The sequence below is a fragment of the Mus caroli genome, chromosome 4 (assembly GCF_900094665.2).
Source record: "Mus caroli chromosome 4, CAROLI_EIJ_v1.1, whole genome shotgun sequence".
Lineage (NCBI taxonomy): Eukaryota > Metazoa > Chordata > Mammalia > Rodentia > Muridae > Mus > Mus caroli.
This window is the reverse complement of record NC_034573.1, coordinates 69,660,942-69,667,400: the sequence shown is the minus strand read 5'-3', so window position 1 is coordinate 69,667,400 and position 6,459 is coordinate 69,660,942. Positions and strand designations below refer to the sequence as shown.

The following is a 6,459-nucleotide window of genomic DNA, read 5'->3' as shown; positions in this document are numbered from 1 at the left end:
TCCCCTCTCCCCTCTCCCCTCTCCCCCCCCATCTCTGACACAGTTTTGCTATGGAACCCAGGCTGGTCTTGAACTCTTGACCCACATCTCAACTTTTTGAGTACCAGGATTATAGATGTGTGAAACCATGCAAAGTAGCAGATGTTCTTTTAAAATAAAAATTCCAATACCTGGACACACTAATTTTATCAAAAAGTTAATAATGCAAGGCATGTTCTGTAGTAAATATAAATGACGTACTTACACCTCTTTATTCAGAGTATTAAAATATAAATAATATTTTATAAGATACAAATTATTTGATGGGTTTATATACATGTATCTACCTATTAAGTGACCACTGCTCCCACAATAGCAAATAAATACATTCATCAGCTACAGAAGTTCAGTCTGTATGTCTTCCTCTTCCTTTCAACACTCGCAGCAACATTTTCATTGATTTTCCTTGTCCCACTTGAATTTTCCAAAATCTATAGGCATATATCTTTGGAGGTAGTTCAGTTAGTCCTGTGTCCTGAACACATGCCCGAGTACCAAATAAACCAAGCATGATAAAAATATGTATAATCCCTGCACTTAAGAGTTGAAGGCACAATGCTCCTCTGCACAATAATCAGGAGCAAAGGGTCATCTTTGGCTATATAACAAATTCAAGGTCATGCTGGGATACAAGATAATCTGTTCAACAACATTTTTTTAAGTACAGAAATAAATTAGTATCTCTACTTGCCACACTACTAGGAGCCCAAATTAATTTCTACATCTACTATTAGAAAAAAGCCATAGTGAAGAAATATGACTAAAAATCATTGGGCAAAGGAGAAAAATGACTGTTTGTGAAGTGGCTTCTAGATTATAAAACTAAAGTTCTGAAATACTAAAACTTTCATTGATTTGCAGTTTTCTCAATTCTCATAAAGATAACATTAACAGTAAACTAGTATTTATTCTTTTAAATTTAAAAATATGTATCTATTTGTATTTATGTGTGTGCATTATTGTTATCACGTGTGTTCAGCGGTGAGAGGATAACTTATGTGAATAGTTTCCCTCTCTCCATCATGTGGGGCGTAGGGATCAAACTCAGGTTTTCAGATGGTGAGAAGAGTCCTAATAGACTAAGCCACTGCACCACCTTACTCATGAGCTTACCAAGACTTTTCCTCAGCTCAGTTTTGAAGTCTCTCTCTCTCTCTCCCTCTCCCTCTCCCTCTCCCTCTCCCTCTCCCTCTCACTCTCACTCTCCCATTCCCATTACTCACGCAATTTCAAAGATTGTGTCATTTTAAAAATCCTGGGGTATCATCCAAAACAACTCAGTGAGCGTTTCCTATCATTACAAAGCAACTCAGTGAGTGTTTTCTATCTTTACAAAACAAACCAAATCTCTCTTAATCTCAACTGAAGTTTACAAAGGAAAGACTATTCCTTTTCATGAGAATATTTCAAAAATTTTCCAATACAAATATTTATTTAATGATATTGACAATTGTGTATTCTTTATTTCATATTGTATATAATTTATATTGGCAAGTGCACAGAATAGTTTTGAGCTGTACTTCTCTTTCCAGAATAGTCAGAAAAACTTTTGCTTCTTTGGGCTTGAAAGGGGGCGTTTTGGATTGTTCCTTATAACAGTAAGTGTGAAGGGAAATGCCATAATACAACAAATCTCACTTCTCAGTAGATTTTGACATTTCCCACTAGCCAAGCGCTATAAACATGCGTCACCCAAATGAGCAGTTTTTAATAGCATCATTTTCACGTTTTAATTGTTGTCACATTTCTTCTTTGTTTAGGGAGAAGTCTGGTGAGCACCCAGGGGATCTAACTAGCAAGTAAGATTTAAAACTCTCTGGGCTGGGCCCAGCTTTCACGTTTCCTTTGTTTTATTATTTAACTGTGTCTATTTGCTAGAGTGGCTTACAGCTTTCTTTTACAAATGTTAGAAATTCAACTATGTAGTCTGAGAAACAAAATTGAACTTTCAATGACAGAGATTATTTGATGTCATAAGAATACATGAGATTTTTTAATGCAATAGATGGATATAAACAAATTACGAACTGAATGAAATTTCAAGACCTAGGCCTGTTTCATTAGCAGAAGGAAAAATGAATATGAAAGCTTTTGCATGGTGATTTTTTTAAACCAGATAAAGACTTTGCTTATTGCTCTGTTCTGACTTCTAGGTGGGTTGAGTGAAAAACCTGCTTCATATGCTAATCTGAGAATTAGCACAGAGAGGCTAGACAGAAGTCCTACCGAACATCAGACTGCACTCTGATGGAATGATGGTAGAAACCTTGTCTATTGAAGAAAATAGAGAAAGCATGGTGAACCTGATAAAAAGCATTCCAGTAAGGAGGGTACTGAAACAAGCAGGAAGTGGCAACAGGCCAGTGTCCATAAAGGCACGGGAGCCAAGGAACAAGTAAATAACTAGGTAACCCACTCCTCACTGCGGATAAGGAGAACAAAGGAATAACACCAGAATGAATTAGCAGTAGAATACAGAAGTTGGAGAATGACGGATACAGTAGATCACGTCTAAAAGAAAAGTAAGAAAGAAAATAGAAAACAAAAATGTAAGGAAAGAACAGAGAGAAAAAATTGTGGTGTTTTGTTTTGTTTTGTTTTGGCTTTTTTCGCCAGACTTTACTTACTTGACAATTTAGTTCATTGAAACTGGAACATGGGATCTCTTAAAAATAAAAGCATTTTTTTTGACTTTTGGGAAAGCATTGGAAATGTAAATGAAGAAAATACCTAATTAAAATAAATTAAAAAATAAAAAAATAAATAAAAGCATTGAATATAGTTATATACTTTGTTGAAGAAAAGATTCTACACATCATGCAATTATTTGATGCTTTGGGAAATCTTGGCATATGGACAATTCCAGCCATGTTTAAATGAGGGAACTGGCTCCTGAGTTATTTCTGTTTTCTCTTGTGACAGTGTTTCTGTACTCAGGAAGTCCCTGACTTCTCCAAAATTGAAACCACATATCTCACTGTGAAATACGTAATTAAAATATAGTTCTAGTTCATTGAAACCATATTTTAAACCATTCAAATTTATAATCAGAATGATTCGAATCACTTCTGCATTCAAAGATAACTAAGAAGCCTTAGAATTACACTGTCGTTTTCCTCTGATGGCTATTTGTTGGCAATGGAAAGGTTAACTGTGCTGCCAATCTTGATTGCTATCTACAGATTCGCCAAGTAACATACAGAATTGAGCGTTCCTCTTACAAAGCACAAAGCATAAGCATTCCTCGAAGGAACTTTCCTTGGTTTGGGATAAAGACACAATAAGGAATGCATTCCCATGCAGAACCACTCTGGAGACATGACACGGTTTATACTTGTTACTGATCGTGGGTGTGTGACTATAATGGTGTGTGTTGTTAAGCAGATTGGTACTAACAGTAAACAAATATTGAGAAATTTTTTGGTTATTTATGAATCATATATATCCACTCTAAGTTCATAACTTTATATAATTGTCCTATACCATAAGCATGGACACTTCACCTTGTGCAATAAAAAGGTATACACTGACTCTCAAACCAAAATTCTCAAAAGCTCATAACTACTATTAAAAGTCACTTTTCTCTGGGTCTCAATGTTTTCATGTTAGAAATGGGTACCAGTTCACATTTTAGAGGTTTGCTATGCCATTTGACCATCTATAATTCTGACAGTATTTAGGTAAGTAATATTACTAGAAAGATATACTAAAGAGGTCGACATTTCAACTCCCTACAAGCACCTGTCCAAAGACCCAGAGGCTTTATAAAAATTTGTGGGACAGTTTGTAGTTGTGACTCATTTTTTTTAGCATTTTTAAAAAGTTATTTTGAGGGCTAACACAATGCAAAAAACTTTAGTCATCACACACATGGTACAATGTCTGGAGTCTAGGAAAATGTTTTCAGGCTCATAAAAACCTCCACATGCTAATCAGGAGTGAAAGTGGGCTCTCTTTTCCCACATTTTGCCAACACTAACCTAGGTGGTTACCTTACCTTGTCTCCTATGAGCAGCAAATAGGACACATGCAGAATAAATGATGGTCTGGTTTTAGATGCATCTCAGGTAGCTTAAAAGCATAACTGACAAAAAGGGGAAATGAAGCAGGTACTAGAGTTCTTCTTTGCTTTATTACAACAATGGCATCTTCACTGCAAACTACTATCATATGGTGTAGAGAAAATATCAAATGGATGAAACAAATTTTAAGGGTGAGCAAAAGTCATTGCTACATCCCAAATAAATGAACACCAAGAAGGGGCACAGTATGAGATGGTGCCTCAGGAAATGTACTATGGACAACCCATGCAGGAGGCACTAATGAGCATTTAGAAGAAAATCCTACAATTTGGTAAGCCTTGGACAGTTAGTAGCAGGATTCTTTGAATCTGCTTGTACATGCCAGTGAAACCCAACCCCTCTGATTCTTGGGCTAGTTTAGTAAACATAAGCCACAGCTCCTGTATTTCTTCTATGTGTCATCATTCTTCATCTTCATAACCAAAGAGCAATGAAGTTTTCTGAGTGCATCTGCTTCCAGCTGATGGGGAGAAGTCTGTTTCCTCTCAATGATTGTAAGGCTACTTCGTCCTGAAGTTAGTAGGGGGAGTATCCACACTGAACATCCACTAAAGACTAGTATCTTCTATTTTTCTAGATTAAAAAAAAAAAAAGGTTTGCTTGAAAATAATTTAAAGAGATTCTTTCCTGATGGCTTAACATTAAAAGTAATTATTTCTGATCAGCTTCATTAAAATATGCATGTTTTATTTTTTATTAGATCCTGAACTGTTAGAATGTTGGGCACAGATTAATAAATAATCATTTATGTTATATTTATATACGCATACACTCCCACATGTATGGGCCTGACATCTACATTATGTGTCATCTGTCTATCTGAACACAGTTTTGAGTTATCATTTTCACATCAGAAGCAAGAGGTAGAATGTGTTTAAAATGCACTTTTCATTGTACAGTTCTTGCAAGGCCATGTTCTCCTTCCTGAGATTGTGTCTGGTGTAAACACAGCACATGAGAGAAGAAACAGTAAAGTTAGCGTGATCTCATTCCAGGTAAACACACTCTTCCTCTTTAGATCATTCCTGTTAAAGAATTTCTACCAGGATATGCAACTTTCCTCTGAGTTGTGATCTTATCATTCTGTGTACTCACATTTGTATCTTTCACACTCTTATGACACTCAGTTCAAAGACAAAAGTACCACTGTTTAATCTCAGGAACTTGGTGGGGAGGATGCCTAAAATGTGAACGCTTGTTATTAAGGAAGACTGGAGTTTACTCAGAAGAAAGAAGCTCAACTGCACAATTACTGCATGTTTTCATCTAGATTATAAGAGTTTAACATTATCTTGTGGTTAGGTAGGAGCTTTATTTTAAAATATCGATTTAAAGATGCTTTCAGGAAGAAACAAGAGTGAGACAAGGCACTGTTTATTTTGCATTTGCACCACTTTGGGTCACCATTTGGACTTTTACAGAGAGCCTATGGTTTGTTTGTACAGTAAAAATGGTACTTTGGCTACGGGTACAACTGATAATGATGACATCAAGATGGCAAAGGCACAGAAGTCAAGAGCTCCCAGTACCTGCTGGTAGAAGCTGCTTAGAGCTATCGCATGATCCACAATATCTAAACATCTCAACCTTGGCATCAACACTTTAAGTGAGACTCCATATTAAGTTGGAAAGGCTACAGTAGTAGGATTCCAGTGATAGAGCCAATGGTGGCAATGACTTCTCCTTGCTACCACTAGAAAAAAACACAGTGGTCACTTTCTTGTGGCTGCTATAACCAACTATTCCCTGAGATTCATATTTCTTGGGCATCTGGAAATGGGTAGAGTACAGTGCCCACATACAGGGGAATCATGGAAGAGTTCTAAACTCATACTTTCTGAACCACAAGTTTTATATCTTGAAGAAAGTTAATACCAAAGGAAACAATTTTCTAAAAGTGAATCAACTGGTCTCGGGTGCATTTACAATGCACTGGGGAAATGAAGTGGAGGCTTGTTGCTTCTGCTCTGTGGGAAAAAATAATAATCATTTAACATGGCCTATTTCCAGAACAGGCAGTGAGTGAGGATTCTTCCATATTTGAGGCTATTATTAGGTCTGCCTTTGTGAGTGATCACTCTGTTGCTATCACCGATGATCAATAATGGGACCCAACAAGTCAGTGCTACCCTATGGGAACTCCCATGGCACATTCATTTTCCATTTCCAAGATTAATTCTACTGTTGTTGGCCTCATACATTAATTATTGCTACAGAAGTTCTTTCTAATGCATCAGAGTTTAGAAGCATTTTTGTTACTGAGACATAAACTCCTGAAGCTTCAGATATTAGGGGAAGCATAGAGCTTAAAAACTGACAAAAATGTTCAAATATCATT

General features: G+C 36.4%; 1 protein-coding gene across 40 annotated transcripts in view; it reads left to right on the top strand.

Annotated features, from left to right (window-relative positions):
* Window positions 1-6,459, top strand: part of Ptprd (protein tyrosine phosphatase receptor type D) — a 2,211,569-nt gene that overhangs the window by 1,548,399 nt on the left and 656,711 nt on the right. For all 40 annotated transcript variants that reach the window (XM_029475790.1, XM_029475789.1, XM_029475786.1 and 37 more), the window contains exon 10: window positions 1,800-1,838. The gene's annotated coding sequence lies outside the window, so the exon portion shown is untranslated. The remainder of the gene's footprint in view (window positions 1-1,799; window positions 1,839-6,459) is intronic.